This window comes from Protopterus annectens, chromosome 1.part2, assembly GCF_019279795.1.
Source record: "Protopterus annectens isolate FY-2018-M chromosome 1.part2, PAN1.0, whole genome shotgun sequence".
Taxonomy (NCBI): domain Eukaryota; kingdom Metazoa; phylum Chordata; order Ceratodontiformes; family Protopteridae; genus Protopterus; species Protopterus annectens.
This window is the reverse complement of record NC_056727.1, coordinates 333,907,008-333,923,582: the sequence shown is the minus strand read 5'-3', so window position 1 is coordinate 333,923,582 and position 16,575 is coordinate 333,907,008.

The following is a 16,575-nucleotide window of genomic DNA, read 5'->3' as shown; positions in this document are numbered from 1 at the left end:
ATGAATTGGTAGTCTGTTCCAAAGAAATGCCAGTCACTGGGAGATAAATCTACCCCTACAGCAATTCCTATTTAAGTCTTAGGCCATATTTAAGTCCCTGGAATGGATAACCCTAGACCCATTTGATTTACAGATATACAGTAAGTTTATTACATTTGGGTCGAGGGTTGCTCTGTAGGCTAGACATAAGTCTCCCCTAAGAAGTCTATAAAATACAGAGTACAGTGACAGGGATTTTAGTCGTTCTATGTAAGTCGCATGCTGGAGGCCCTCGATCTTCTTTGTTAGGAACCTCTGAGGTCTCTCTAATTGCTATAGGTGCTACAACTGTACATACCGAATGGGATATTATACTCAATTATGGGCTGAATAACTGCCGGGTATACAAGGGTTGTAAATTCTTTTGCTCTAAAGGCAATGCCTTTACTAATCAATTGAGCTATGTGGAAAGCTTCCCTTACAATGGTAGACACATGGTGGTTGAAGTTAAGGTCACAGTCAACTTGTGACCTCAGGTCCCTTAACACTACATGGGTACTTAGAGTATTGTAATTGATTTGATAGTGTAAAGAGAATTGTTTGTGTCAAAGGGAATGATAATGCATTTCTTTGCATTCAGTTTGAGGCCATGACTAATACAACAGTTGTTCATCTTTGTAAGACCATCCTGGAGTATACTGACATCATTTGGGGATTCAGTGATTGCACCTAGTTTGCAGTCGTCTGCAAACTTAGTCAGCCACAACCCTTTACTTTTGACATGAACTGCTGAAAAGTATATACCAAACAGTATGGGACCCAGCAATGACCCCTGCTGCACCTGGCTGGAGTTAAAAAAACAAAAATCCACCACAAGGGCTGAGTGAACAACCATGAAACTAATAAAACCAAAATTCACTATATTCCACAGAAGAACCACAACCAAAGTTTTAGCGTAGTATATTTTAATATCCACTTTCGTATAGCAACTTCATCAGAACAGTCACAAAAAAAAAGCAACACTGCATTTAAGTACACATCCAAAAAGCAATTAAAACCAATAAGTCACAATGCAATTAGTTAATTAAAACAAACTCAGTTAACTCTTTAGTTTCCTGTTTACTAAATAACACTTGATGTTAATATGCTCATTTATATCAGCTGGACTATCAGCCCCTAGTTTTGTTTGCCAAAATACTTCTCTAGTTTCCACCAAGTTTTTAACCCCCCCCCCCTTTTGTCAAAACTAACCTTTTCTAAAACAGCAAAACAATTTTTTGTTAAATTACTACAAACACTAGAATGTTTGTACAAAGGGTTGTTAGCCTCTTTCATAGGTTCATAGGTTCATACTAGGCTATCTGCCCTGGGGCAATTATAAGCCTAGCCCGATTCTGTATGGCTTATGCTACCCCTTGATTTGAGTATACTGTGCCCTTTTTAAGGTTTAGTTTACTGTGCCTCTGTCTAATAGTGACACGGGAGTAATCCCTGGGACAAACCTACGATCCCCCATCCACCTATCGAGATTCTTCTTGAAGAGATTCAGTGAGGTGCTCTGCCTCACATGAACTGGAATTCTATTCCAGAGCGAAGGGAGCCTCTGGGTTATGAACCTGTCCCTCCAGCAAGTTCTATTTATTTCTGTGCTGAGGTTCAAGTCCCTCGAGCGTGTGGCTCTAAGGGATTTAGATTTACTGAGGTAGAGCATGTCCATTAATTCTGGATTTGACATAGCTTTGTATGTCAGGCATAGATCGCTCCGAAGTAGGCGGTATGCAACTGAGTAGAGCTGGAGTTTTTTTAACCGAGCAGCATATGGCATCTGTTTGAGACCCTTGATCCTCTTGGTGAGATACTTTTGGGGTCTTTCTAATTGCTGCAGGTGTCAGGTAAGGTACATCCCAAAAGGGGCATTGTATTCTATGATGGGCCTGATGAGGGATGAATAAAGAACACGATTACCTCTCTTGATCTAGATGTGAAACCCTTCGTGATGAGGTGGGCTATGTAGAAGGTCTTTCTAACCACTTTGGCAATGTGGTTTTCAAAGGAGCAATTGCTATCAACTTGGGTCCCCAGGTCCCTAATAACTTTCTCTGTACTTAATGGGTTTCCGCCTATGTGGTAATTTGTGGGCACATTGTTTTTGCCAAAGGGTATGACTATACATTTTTTGGCATTTACATGGCACTGGCACCAGTTATCTGCCTCTGTGAGACCTTTTTGAAGGATGTTTGTGTCAGCTGGAGAGTTGATTATGGCGCCCAGTTTGCAGTCGTCTGCGAACTTGGTGAGCCATAGTCCTCCCATGTTTGCCTGTACCTCGGAAAAGTATATACCGAACAAGAGTGGGCCCAGGACAGAACCCTGTGGGACACCACTTGTGACCGGTTTCAAGTCGGACATGGCTCCAGCAACTCTCACTCTGTGGGTTCTGTCTTTGAGCCAGTTTGCGACCCATCTTGTGACATAGGGGTTTATATTTAAGCTGGATAGCTTATCTATGATACCCGAGTGGGGTATTGTGTCAAATGCCTTTGCAAGGTCCAGATAGGCTGTGCGGACTACCTTCCTTTCATCTATGGCTTTGGTGACTGTTTCAAAGAAGTCAACCAGGTACAAAAGGCAGGATCTGCCCTTGACAAAGCCGAACTGGGTAGGATCTAGTGTCTGTAGGTCCCCAATGTCTTTGTTTATGAGCTCCATGATGATCCTCTCCATAGCCTTGCAGACTAAGCTAGTCAGGCTTATGGGGTGATAGTTTCCAGGGTCCGTAGAGGCTCCACCTTTGTGGAGTGGGACCACTGTTGCTGTACGCCATTCTGTGGGCACATATCCTGTAGTGAGGCTGAGATTGTATAGCTGTTTTATTTGAGGGATTAGTTCCTCTTGGAGTTCATGTAGGATGCAACCTGGGACGCCATCTGGTCCCATGGAAGCAGTGTTTTTGCTTTGGAGAGGGCAGCCTTCACCTGAGCATCAGAGATGTTTGGGAGGCAGCCCTCTGCCGGGATAGATACTTGCTCTTTTGGGGGGGGGGGTGGAGAAGTTTGCATTGAACCTGTCTGCCAGGATATTGGCGATGTCTGTGGGTTCAGTGTATTTTTTGTCGTTTAGAATCAACTCAGAACAAGTCTGGGAGTTGCATCCCAGGTTTCTAACATAACTGAAAAAAGCCTTATGATTGTCTTTGGTGTCCTGTGCAATTTTTCTCTCAAAGCTGGCCTTGGAGGATTTTATGAGGGATCATAATTTTTTGCTAGTACTGATCAGAGATGCGTTCCCTATTAGGGATTTTGCTCTATCATGTAGTAGCTTCCTCCTTCTGTTGTACAGTTTATTTATGGCAGGGGTCCACCAGACTGGACGCCTGCCTTTGGATGATTGGATCTTGGTTATGTTTGGGATAGCATGATCCATGCATTCCTGGAGATGTCCGTAGAATGCGTTTATATAGGATTCTGCAGTTTGGGCCGTAGTTTCCACTGGCCCTGGGGCCTTGAAGGATTCCACTTCGGTTTTGAGAAGTGAGAAGTTCACTTTTGAAACATTTTTCACTGTGGTTTTCTGGGCTGGGGGTCGGGTCGGGATGTGTACATCCAGTGAAATTAATTTATGGTCTGATCTTACCAATGAGGGATATACTTCTGGTGTGGAGCATAGAGTCCCCATGTTGGTAATGATCAGGTCTAGTATGTTGTCCCCTCTTGTGGGAGTGGTGACTAGTTGTTCCATAGCATTTGAGTTTATAATTTCCAGGAACCTTTGGGCTAAGATGCTGGGGCTTGAGTAGTGCTCCCAGTCAATGTTTGGGTAGTTGAAGTCACCCAATATAATGGTGTTCGGAGAGATCTTCATGTTCTCCAATGTTTTCAGGAAAGCCGAGTGGGATTCCTGACTTTGAGAGGGTGGTCTGTAGGATGCTATAAACTGAAAAGCAGTCTTGCCCACTGTTAGTTGCACATGGATGGTCTCCGATATTTTGTGCAATGCCACTAACCTGGAGGTGTGGATATCCTTTTTATAGCGCTCAGATGTTCTTTAATTCTGTCATGTAACCTTATGGTGGTCATCCCAACATAAAATTAATCACATCCTGAACATGATGCAATATATCTCACACTAGTGGATTCACAATTATACCTACAAGTGCAATTTATGTTTTAAGATAATTGAGATAACATAACAAAAGCTCCCTAGTAAATATACCTACAAATGGAACACATGTTACAGTTGTAAATCCCTTTGGGCAGGATTCACGAAGCCTCCGTGTAAGAGATACAAGGCTTACACGGAGGCTGCAGTTAAACGGTGTGACATCAGCATGCCATGCATATGCATGAGGGCATGCTGAATCACACCTAAGGTTAACACGGTCCGTGTAAGACAGTAGGGGGCATGTCCGTAGGGTGAGCCCTGCAAACGGACACGCCCCCAGAAGAGTAAAAGTCCCGAAAGTAAACCCCCATGACAGAGTCCGTGTAAATGTGAATAAACACAACACAACACATGCCCTCACAGACTATGAACATAAAATATATAAATGAACATGTTATATTTTTCTTTATAAGTTGTAAAGATGTTTGCCCGTGAGTGCGCTCGTTTGCGCGGGTGTGCCCGGCACTTAGCCACAGTTAGCAGTCAGTGGAAAAGCATATAAGAACTAAATATGCAAACTAAGCCAAGAAGCAATAGTGTAGTGGTAAAGATGTTGGCTGAAGAGGAGGCAGTCATGGTTCGAGCCCCCACAACATCAATTTTTATTTTTAGTGAAATAAGCACGAAACAATTCCCTGACATATATGTACATATATAAAATTATGTTTTATGTAAAATGTAATGAAATGGGCCATGTATTTTGAAGAAATGTGAGATAATAAAAAATAAAAAAAATGGCAGATGTGCTTATAGCTGAGCTACACTCTAACAAGTTGAGTATATCTGCCCGTAGGTGAGCAGTGTTTTAACAGGTGTAAAATGAGTGCCCGGGGTTGAGCAGAGTTCTAACACACTGAAACTGTGTGCCCATAGCTGAGCTGAGTGTAATATGCGTACTGACAGCCAAACGACGCGTAAACCAGCGTAACCCATTTGCGCAGAGCTGCGCACCATGCCAACAAGCTAACCGGCGGGCAACGTTGAGCAAGCTGTATCAAAACTGCCTTTACACAGACACACCTCCTAGCCTGTGTAGACAGTCATAAAATATAAAAAGCAATGACCAGGCTCGAACTCAGGATACCATGCACCGTAGTCAAAGTACTGAACCACTAAGCCATGACAGTTGCTCTTAGAAATGCAGTAATAGCATATATATAGGAGTGAATGGAAAGAGGAGCATGACAAAGCAGGTTTTGTGAAGCTGATACAATTCCAAAATGGCCAATCACAGATAAGTGCGGGAAAAACGGCATATATAAGCCCCATAGGTGGGAATACACAGCATAACCGATTGTGGAACTGACTTGCAGTCAGGATGGCAGGTGTAGGAGAGGGTAGTTGCTTCTGAGCACAGAGGTGGGGCATTGAGGAGTCCAAATATATGGTTTGGCTCCTTGTCCATGATCATGAGGCCCAACTCATGCAGGGCCAGGTCCTGTGGGGAGCATATAGGACTGAGGTGTGGGACCGGTTGGCACATGATCTCACCAGTGCCACAGGAATACCAAGGACTGGTGAACAGGTCCGTCACCACCATGCGGACCTGAAGAGATGGAAGCAGGACCAACTGAACCGTTGGATCCAGGAGGCCCGGCAAATGCATAATGCCCCACTACTGAGTAAGTTACATGTAATTATTTATGTAAGAAAGTAACAGTTGATATTATGGAGATGTGTATTCCAATATTCCTTCATTTATATTGCAGCTGCAGGTGTCCGTTCTGCGAATCATCGAGCCTATGCTGATAGGCTGGTGTGGTTGCATCACCAGGCAGGTCAGTAATCCTCTCCCTGTAACTGTAAAAAAATATAAGTATGACAGCTTGCAAAAGAGTGCAGTGTAGTCACTTATTAATAAAATGTGCAAGTAACAGTGTATGAGAGTTTGCAAGTATTGTTTGATTACAAAAGTGTGATGCAGACTGTAATCCAAAAATAAAAATGAAACAAGTCTGAAATAAAGATGTCCCACCTGTAATATAATAGTACATAACCTGCAGCAGGCTGAAACGTACAGCTACAGAAGCTGAGTAAAACACATCTGTGAAATATATCCCTGTTTAAATTCTGAAACATGACACAAGTGAGATTGTTGGAAAGGATTGTTATAACTAAAAGTAAAACATGTCAATAAAGCCCAGAATTAAGTACCATCCTGAATAGTAAAAATAAAACAAGTGAGAGAGTGTGAGAAAGAGGTATGAATCCACCAATAAAGTATTAATAACTCCTGAATACAGTATACTGCAGTCAGTACAGAATTAAATGAATGTGACAGGCAGAACCAAACAACAACATGTGTTGAAAAAAGTACTGAAGCTGGAATGTGTGTCCCAAAATCTGGATATGTTGCTCTCAGTTTGCAATATGCAGATAGTATGGTTGTATGAAATACCAAACATCCACAGTTGTCTATAGCCATATAAAGCAAATGTAGCAGAATGATGTAGCTGAACAGAGCCAGATATCAATGTGTATGAAAAAATATGAAATGTATATTGATGTAGCAGTAACATTCCTATCACCAACCTGAATAAGTTGTCACATAGGAAACTGTAGTCAGACCTGTAGTGTGTATATATCTGCAGCTAGTAGAAATGTACAGCATCTGTATAGGTATTTGAAGTTGTTAATGAAATATTTCTTCACCCTACCCTATAACCACAAATAATCCATTCCACATGAAATGGGTATGTGTATTCACAATTAATACCCCTGGACATTTGTCTTGTTGGTTCATACATATTTGCATGTACGTTGATGCATGTGCCCTGTTCATACAACCAAACCTGATGGCCTGTTGCCATCAATCAACCCTGCATGTTGTTGGATTGTGTATTGTTGTTCAAATTATGCATGTGTTATGCTTGCTGTTCAATGGCTTGAATTTATGGGTGTTTGGTTAATGGGAATACTAATGTATGCTGTAACAACTAATTGTGAATGGTATTGTACGTTACTAACCCAAACTGTCATAAAAAGTTGCAAAACATAGGACGACAGGGAAGGCGGGTTCCAGTGGACCCACCTCTCCCACCTCAGCTGGCGAGTGCACCTGGCAGTAGTGCCCAGGCCGGACCCTCCTCCGGTGGCCCCGTGCCACCTGTGGGTGGAAGCACTGCAGGGGGATGGGGCTCGTCCCCCCTCTGCAAGCGTGGCCGGAGGAGAACATCTACTCACCCTCCGTAGTGTCCGGACTGTGGTGCGTAGGGAGATCCGGCACGCTGTGCTTGGGCCCCTACACCAGTTTGAGGCACGGGTGGCACAACTCATGGACGTGCCTGCTGCCTGGCCTACACAGCCCTCAGCACAGCCCCATCCTAGGCAGTGAAGGCACAGTGGCAACTGCCCATGGGTGGGGATCTCAGTTCCACTGTTGCCATCTGTGGGCTCATGGGCTCGAGATATCCATTCCGTCCCCGTCAATAGTGTAACCCCCCCACATGTGTCATACACCACCCCCGTATGCGTCTTATTTGTCTTGTCTGTTAACCTCCCCTACCTACCTCCCCAGCTATACTGACTTCCTGTACCTGACATACCACTCTCACCTGGAAAAAAAAAAGGGCACTCTGTACCCACAAAAAAATTACGCCCCATACATAGCTGCCCATTTTGCACACATGTCTGCTGGACATGTAAACTGGCAATTACAATTGGCTGTACAACAAATATTATTGTTGTCCTCACACCTCTCTCAGGGGTGGAAGGTTTCAAATTTCACACCAAATTACAAACATATGCACAGCTGTTGCTGATGAAGAAATGGGCAGCTATGGGCCTTTCCTACATCCCTCCTGCAAAACCCGAGCTTGTTTTCCTACTGTCCTACCCTCTTTGTGCCCCCTTTTTCACCACTTTCCTATCTCCCCATTTTCTTTTCTTTAAAAGAAAATAGCGTGGGTGTGCGCGAGAGTAATCACTTTTAAGCAGTAGTAAGCGGGAGTGCGCTTGTGTGCGCTTAGCTAAGCATGTGTGCGCGAAGCTAAGCGGCAGTGCGCATGCATGAGCTCCACGCAAACCAGTGCTAACCTGCTTACAACTGCTTAAAAGTGCCTTAGTCACTCTGAATGACAAGGCCTGTAGTTTTCACAGCCGCAAAATAAAATACCTCCCTCAGTCTCGAGCCCAGGACCTTGGAAACACTAGTCTGCATGACTTACCACTAAGCCATGACTGCTATTCACGAACATTGTGCTGAAAGAAATATATCATAAAATAGTAGGAATTAATGTAAATGGAATATAGCAAGTCTAGTACATAAAGCATGTCATGTATATTTACTGTCAAATCTAGTGGAGTTGTAAAATAGTACTGTGTGCTGAAAAACAGTCATGCTAGTTGGTAGCTACTAGGTAATAATGTCACAGTAGCATTTGGCAAGCCACACACATACTCAGAGCAGGATAAACACTGCCATAGTTGAATAGTTAAGAGATCAGACATAGCAACTGTGACTGAGTTACAGGGATGTCCCTGATGTGAAAACAAATGTCAACTGTGTCCCACTGACACCCTGTCAAATGTACTAACAGTAGGCAGAAAGGTGTAACTACACATGCAATGTTAACTATGAATGACTGAAGGTATGCACCACCTGCACGTCACAAATGGTGTACTAATACATATGCTTGAAATAACCCACAGTCACAACTGCAGAATATCAGAATATGTCATTGGAGTATCCCACTGCTATGTACCATTCCATGAGGCTGATAAAAGATGCACCTGACAGTATCTGAGGCCTGCTCAGCAGCATGATCAAATACCCTTGTAAGTGTCAAGGCCCACACCATGGCCAGACCGCACTGCATGCAGTAACACCCTACCACAACAAACATATAGGGAGTTGCTGCCCAAACAGATTTAGCAAGCATTGCAAGCTGTGAATGTAAATGGAAAATAGGAAAGCCATAACAACACATTACAGGAAAGACACCTAGCAGGTATACAAGTAGTGAATGTAAAGACCAAATATTGAAGCCATAGCAACAGATTGCAAGAGCCACTGCTATATACCAGTTACACCACAATCCCCACAGGAAAGCACACACACACATATACACAGTATTACTAGTCATAGGTGTCAGTTTACATACACACAGAGAAGAGGACACTGGAGGAAGGAATACTCAGCTTACAGAACAACATGCATTGCAGTGTCTACAACACAGCCTGAAATATGAGAGACATACCAACCCTTACACTCACAGAACAGTGTCCACAGCAAACCAGCATGGTCCCCACCCTGATAATCTAAAAGGTCTACGCCTACCTAACAGACCTTTTTATAGCACAGTCCTGTAATCACAGTGAGAACTGCAATCACTACACAACAGGCTGCATGCAATTAGTAAATGCTGGCTAACAATAGGTGCAGAGGCCATCACATGGACATGTGCAGATACCTACAAAAGCATCCTGTACTCCCAGTCCACACATGCAATACTTTCATTGCACCCGCTGGAGGTAGAGAGAGAGAGAGAGAGAGAGAGAGAGAAAGAAAGAAAGAAAGAAAGAAAGAAAGAAAGAAAGAAAGAAAAAAAAAACCCATAACAACAAAACAAAGAGGCTGACAGCAGGCCAAGTAACTGCAAGCCTACACAAACAGCTGCAACAAACACAGGTAATGTAAAGTACTACTATAATACTTTACATACTGTGTACCCTCCAGATGTGTTATTGGTCTGTATCTATGTATATGAAGATGTGCATAGGGCCGGGAACATACTGCAACTGTCACTAAAGGCTCCACATACATATGTATGTGACGGTAGCTATGTGCACATAGCAATGTAGGTTGTAGTGCAATGTACAAGTAGGTTGTACAGTAATGGATGTTCAGCAGTACGTTACTGTGTGTATACATATGTGGAACTAAAAAGGAGTATATATATATATATATATATATATATATATATATATATATATATATATATATATATAAAACATGTGCATACGTATGTATATCGAGATATGTATGTATACATATATATATATATAATATGCATATGTGTATACATAGATAGAGAGGGATGTAGAAATACATAGACATATATAGTTTCACAGTGTCATAGTTTAGTACTAGGCTATCTGCAGACAGTGTATAGAATAGATTTATAAACTTGCGCCACTGTATAGTAGTGACACAGTGAAGACCCCCCTACATAATAGCATTAGTTTACTGTGCCTCTGTCTAGTAGTGACACAGAGATGACCCCTGCTGTAAACCTATGATCTCCCATCCACTTGTCAAGAATGCACATGAAGAGTGTCAGTGAGGGTCTCTGCCTAACATGAACTGGGATCCTGTTCCACAGTATGGGAAGCCTCTTAGTGATGGATCTGTCCCTACAGTATGTCCTATTCATATGTGTGCTGAGGTTTAAATCCATAGCTGTTGTGGTTCTGATGGATTTGGATTGTATGAGGTGGAACATGTCCATCAATACCTGATTGGACATGGCCTACTACATCAGGCACAGATCACCCCTACGTAGGCAGTATGCTATGGAATAGAGCATGAGTTACGTTAGTCTGGCAGCATATGAAAGTTGTTGAAGACCCTTGATCCCCCTGGTGATGTACTGATGGGGTCCCCCTAGCTGTTGCAAGTGCCAGGTGAGGTACATACCAAATGGGGCATAGTACACAGTCATGGGCCTGATAAGGGAGGAGTATAGGGGTACAATGACCCCTTTTGATCTGGATGTGAATCCCTTCATGATAAGGTGGGCAGGGTAGGAAGTCTATCCAACCACTTTGGCAACGTGGGTGTCAAATGAGAGGTCAGCATCGATCAGTGTCACCAGGTCTCCGATTACTTAGCGCTTTCACCCATACAGTGGGCATCTTCAGAGTACAATCAATCACATTCACAAAAATTTTCATTTAAATAGAAGCAGCAATTGATGATTATTCAATTAGTTAATCAACTATGACTAATACAAAAACATCTGTTGTAAATTTAATCTGACATCTTTATATATATCAAGATACATTGTAGTCCCTAAAAAAATATATATATAACTAACCTGGAGATGTGGGTGTCCTTCATGAATATGGACACACACCCTCCCTTTTTGTTTTGTCCCGAGTCCTGTGGCCAAAAAGCATGATACGGGGTATAGCCTGGTACCGCTGGTGCGCTCTCAGGAGCCTTGAATCAGGTTCTCACTTACTGCACAGACATCGAGATTGGTAGAATATGTACGTACAGATATATGTAATACACACATACATATATAGATATCTGTAGAGACATATACTGTTGTCAGTCAGATATGTCTGTATATGACTATCTCTCTCTCTCTGTCCCACCTCCTCACACTCTCACTTTCCCTGTGTCTCTCTCTCACTCTCTCCCCCTCTCTCCCCACATCTATATGTATATATCTACATCTATATATACATATTTTATATACATATATACAAACATATATATATATATATATATATATATATATATATATATATATATATATATATACAGATATAAATATATATATATATATATATATATATATATATATATATATAGAGAGAGAGAGAGAAAAAAACTGTGTGAGGCACATGTGTGCAGATGTCTTGCAACAGGTGCCTGGTGTCAAAGGCATGGAGTGAACACCAGTGTGGATACTGGAGTACCATACCCCATTCAAAAACACTGACACCAGTAACCACCACATATGTGCATGCCTGCCCACCAATGCATGTGTCAGGGGGGAACAGGGGCAACAAGTGTACAATAGGCTCCACATTGATATACACAGTGGCACACTAGTCCTGTAATACCTGTACATGGAATGTGTCAGCGGACATGGTGTATCAGCTATGGACATGTAGGTCACTGTACCCCTCCACACCCCACAATGTCCTACATGGTATGTACCTCCCATGACAGCTACAGATATGGAGAAGGACACAGACATATGCAAGTAACTGTGTCAATGCACTCAAACACCACAGAGTGCATACAGACTACCTATATAGAGGTTACCACTGCTGGATATACATAGTTCGGTCACACCCATGACAGTTGTCTAACAACCATGGTAACACCTCCAACATCCACAACACAAATTACCTATGTCTGTCGTCCCTGTCACTGCAGTATAGAGCACATGGTGGAGGTACAGGACCCTACCCACAGATATGACATACCCTGTAGTAGACCACACAGAATTAAGAAGCAAGGCTCCCCATGAGTAGATGTCAGACATACCCCTGCTGAATGTCATGCAGATAGGTAATATGCCATATGAGTCACCCTGTGTAACTGTTTGTAAGGAGCAGGTATGATCATAACATGTGTCACAAGGGGCAGGGTAGCATAACAGTATGCTGCTGTAGGCCCAGGGCCAAAAGCACACTACCTACCTAAGACACAATGCACACCCATGAACCCATTGCAAACCAAATATGTGAGGTAGAATGAGTGTGCCAGTGACTGGGTGCATGTTATGCACTGGTGTGATTGCTCACCATGACTGTCTGTCTGTCATGGTAGTGTGTGTCCTTGGTGTGAGGCCAGAGACAGGTGTGTGAGGTATTGCGATCAACATATACTACATTGCCATATGTTGTGCTGTGTTACCCTGTATGTCACTGTGGTGGAGGTAGGGTTATGGCAAGTAAGAGTAGTGTGCATTACCAGTGAAATATGTAACGTGCATTGTGTGCAGTGCATGAGCTGATAATGTTCCCCATACAGTACCTTGATACAAACCTCCAGTGTGAGGTTGTGTATTGTACCTGAAACAGTGTGTTGACTGCTGCAGTATACTAGTCTGTCATATGGAGCGTGCCAGGTACTGTTGCACAGTTGTCGGATGAGCACTGATATCTCGTCATTTAAATGTGTATCCCCCAATAGACAGACAGATGCTATATATGGTGCTTAAGTTATATCACTGCAGTCGAGTATTATGTGTATTATGTGTGCCATAGTTTGCTGACAGATATTGCTGACATATTTTCCTTCTCCTTTTCAGGGCTATGGTTCACCAGCGGATCCCTGTCTACTCCGCTGCAGAGGAGGAGGAGATACACCAGAGCCTGGTGCGGGATTTCGCTGTACTCTTTTCCCGCACCAGCCAGAACCAGCAGGAGAGGGCTGCACTGTGGCAAGACCTGGTCCGTCGGGTAAATGACATATGCACACATAACCGGACATATGAGCAGGTAAGCCATCACTGCAGTGATTTAATTAGAAATGTCCGTCAGCGTGCATCGGATATCCACAGGCAGCAGCTTGCCACAGGTGGTGTGGTGGCAAAACACCCCCCCCTCACCAGACTGGAGGGACTACTCCTAAGTGTTGTGGCTCCAGCACAACAGCAACAGCAGCAGCAAACATGTGTAATGATGGAGGCTGGAGCCACACAGCAGCAGGACACGGAGCGTGCAGGTAACATGCCATGTGTATAGTTGACCATTCTGTACACTGTTAGGTTATGCATGTGTGAGGTGTGTCCTCGTTTTGTAGCTGCAATCTTGGTAATTATTGTGCAAGAGTGATATCCTCAATATCTGCAGTACACCTGTGGAAGCTAACTGTTGCACTCACTGTTACTGTTACAGCTCTGCGATCCTCCTGGTGGGGTATTTCTGTGGTCTTTCCAGTTGCTGCAGGTGTCTGCTATGGTACATCCCTGAAGGGCCATTGTACACAATTGTTAGGCTGCTGATGGATGACTGGAGAGGCACATTGACCTACCCTAAGCAAGCTGTGCTTACCTTCATGATTAGGTGGGTATATGGTATGTTTTTGTAACCACTACAGACACATGGTTGTCACATGCAGGATATCTATCACCTTATGTCCCCAGGTCTCTTTTTGCTCCTGATGTACTTACTGGGTTAACACCTATGTGGTAATTTCTGGCCATGTACTGTGTTTCCACAGGGGTTGACTATACACTATTCTGCATTTAGCTTGTTGACATGGCTGTGGCACCACTTGTGTGTTTCTATGTGTGCCTTTTGTAGGTTGCTTGTGTCAGCTGGAGGGTCCGATATGATGGCCAGTTTGTAGTCCTCTGCAAACCTGTTCAGAGTCCTTCCATGTTGGCCTGTACCTATGTGACATATATAGCATACAAGATAGGTCCCAGGACCATGCCTTGTGGGATGCCAGTTGTACCTGGTTTGCAGTCTGCCATGGCTACAGCATGTCTGCCAGGTCAGTTCTGTTCTTGAGCTGGTTTGCAACCCATCTACTTGCATAGGGGTTTATAGTTAGGCTGGTGAGCTTATCTGTACTGCCAACTAGAGTATTGTATGGAAGGGTTTAACAAGGTCCAGATAGGCTGTGTGATCAACATTCCCCACACCAATGGGCTTGGTGCACGTTTCACATGAGTCAGACATGTGTAAGGGGCAGGATCTGCCCTATGACAGCCACACTGGGTAGGGTCCAATGTCTGTAGGTACCCAATCTCGTTATTCATGGGATCCATGATCATCCTCTCAATTACTTTGCCAACCTAGATAGTCAGGGTTGAGGGGTGATAGTTTGCAGTATCCATTCAGGCACCCCCTTTATGGTGTGGGACCACTGTTGCTGTACACTGCTCTTTGGGTACATATCTGTGGTAGGACTGATAGTGTGCAGTAATGCTATTTGCTGTTCCATTCTTCTTTCAGTACTTGTTGGACACAACCCAGGACACCATCTGGTACCATTGATGCTGTGTGCTGTGCTTTGTGGATGCTGGCTGTTACCTCAGCATCTGCAATGTTAAGGGGCCAGCACTCTCCTGGGATAGATATCTGTCAGTTAAGTGCTGGTGGGGAGGTTGGAAGGAATCTGTTCGGTAGGCTGTTGGCAATGTGTGTGGGTTTGGTGTATTGTTTGTGATATTAGAGTGCTGCAGAGCATATCTGTGGATTATCACCATGGTTCCTACCATCAGGTAGGACAGCTGTGTGATAATCCTTTGTGTCCTGCACAATTTTTGTATCATCATAGGTTCATAGGTTCATACTAGGCTATCTGCCCTGGCCTTGTTTGAGCATGGACAGACTGTGTGTGGGTCTCAACACCCCTTGCAATGTGCATATTATGCCCATGTAGGGTTTACTTTCCTACATGTGACACAGGGATGGCCCCCAGTGTACCCCTACTATCTCCCATGCACTTCACCGGATTTCTCTTGTTGAGTTTGTGTGTGGAGCTCAGCCTATCATGGACTGGGATTCTGTTCCATCGTGTCAGGAGCCTCTGGGTTATGGATCAGTCCCTCCAGCACATCCTATTAATCTATGTGTGGAGGTTCAGATATCTCACTGTGGTGTGTCTGCTGGATTTGGGGTTTCTGCAGCGGATAATGTCCATTCATTCTGGATTGGACATGGCCTTGTACATCAGGCATACATCACCTCTGATGGTGCAGTATGCTTCTGAATTGGGCTGTGGTTTCTTCAGCCAGGCTGCAGATGTCCAATGTTTGGACCCTTTATCCTGTTGGTGGGGTACATTTGAGGTCTTTCTGACTGCTGCATGTGTAAGGTAAGGTACATCCAAACTGGGGCATTGTTGTCACGTATGGGCCTGATAAGGGAAGAGTATGGGGGCACAGTGACCTCTGTAGCTCTACATGTGCATCCTTTCATATTAAGGTGGGCAATATAGCAGGTCTCCTTGGCCACCTTGGCAATGTGAGTGTCACATGACAGGTTACCATCCACTTGTGTCCCTAGGTCCATGATTACTTCTTCCATACATAATGGATTGCCACCTATGTCATACTTTGTGTGTGCCTTGTTTGGTATTTGTTGAGACATTCATACTCTGACGTGTCTTCAGGAAGGCTGGCTGGGGTACCTGGGTTTGTGTGTGTGGTCTGTAGCAGGCTTCAAACAGGTACACAGTTTGAGACAGTGTTACTTGCCCATGGATAGTCCATGCTGCTTCTTGCTGTGGTACCAACCTGGGGGTGTGGTTATCCTTGATAATTACTGGTAGCCACACTCCTATTGTCATGTGCTCCATGTTTTGGAGCTGTAGAGCATGGTATGAAGCATAACCTGGTAGTATTAGGGTGCCCTTCTGGGCCTTGCCCAGGTTTCTGTTACAGAACACATATTACCATTCTGCATGCTGTGGTGGGTTTGGTCTGCATGCACCTTGCAGGTTAGACTTCTGGCATTGGGTAGCATTACGTCCAGGTTATTATCCCTTGTGCTACCTATGGGGTGGGTTTGTGTTTCCAGATGTACCTATTCCAGGCACAGTGGGGGTGACAACAGCCTTTGCCAGTATCTACACAGCCAGGTGTGCTGGGTGCGTGCCATCCCTAGCAGGTGGGGCATCATGTCTTGCTCGGCATGTCAGCCCAGGCTGTCAGCCATGTGTTCCCCCTTGCTAACAGCAATACCTTAGCCAATTATTGTACTTGATCTTGTTGTCTTCATAGTGTGGCATCATGC